Genomic DNA, 857 nt, shown 5'->3' with positions numbered 1-857 from the left:
CCCCGCTGGTATCTGGGAAGCACAGAAGCTAAAAGGTCCCGCTCCCCAGCAGCTGCCTGAATTCAGACTAATTGTCAAAGTGGAGCATCCGTTTCTACATTTATTTATTTCTGCATAATACATCCAACGGAGCATTGTAGTCGCCTGCCTTAATGGCAGCGAGCAGCTTGCTAGAAGTTGGTATCGTGGCTCATTTCATTGGTTTTGCAGCTCATGCCCGTGATGGGCTTCTCTGCGGCTGCCTCAGTAAAACTAAGGGGTGATCTCAGTAACTGGAAATTTGAAGTTCTTCCCAACATTTCCCTTTTGCAGTGGGAATTTCCAAGAGGAAGGTTTTTGAGCAGTTCCTCCTCTCTGTGTTGTACACCTTCCCCCTCCTCACTTATTAGGCTTTTGCATAATCCCAAGATACTGATGTTTTTCTACTTGTAGCCTGGTTTGTCCTTACTTTGCTCTCTTGGCTGCTTTTCCTTCATTGCACAGAGGGAATCCTTAACGGCCCCCCCCAAACAAGCCCACAGGACTTGCTTTTGCCCGAGTTGCTTTTTTCACAAGGCTCTTTTGTTAGAAACAGTTCTGGGCCAGCTCCTGAGCTTTCTGGGAAACGAAGTCAGTCCTTCCCCGCTTTCTCACGTTACTGAACAAATCACTCTCCTCTTCCCTGGGGTCTGCCGTACCTAGCGGAAAAAATCTGCATTTCAGCTGTCAGAAACCGCAGTAGATCCACACTGCAGAATTATTTGTTCATGCTTAAGAGATGTATATTTGTTCAGGGGTTGTAAACGCCATCATGAAGACTTTTGACAGGAGTGAAAAATGAATTTAGGTTGCTGGTGCTGCGGGGAATACGGCTGCAG

The sequence above is a fragment of the Apaloderma vittatum genome, unplaced genomic scaffold (genome assembly GCF_000703405.1).
Source record: "Apaloderma vittatum isolate BGI_N311 unplaced genomic scaffold, ASM70340v1 scaffold17941, whole genome shotgun sequence".
Taxonomy (NCBI): domain Eukaryota; kingdom Metazoa; phylum Chordata; class Aves; order Trogoniformes; family Trogonidae; genus Apaloderma; species Apaloderma vittatum.
Note: the sequence above shows the minus strand (reverse complement) of the source record.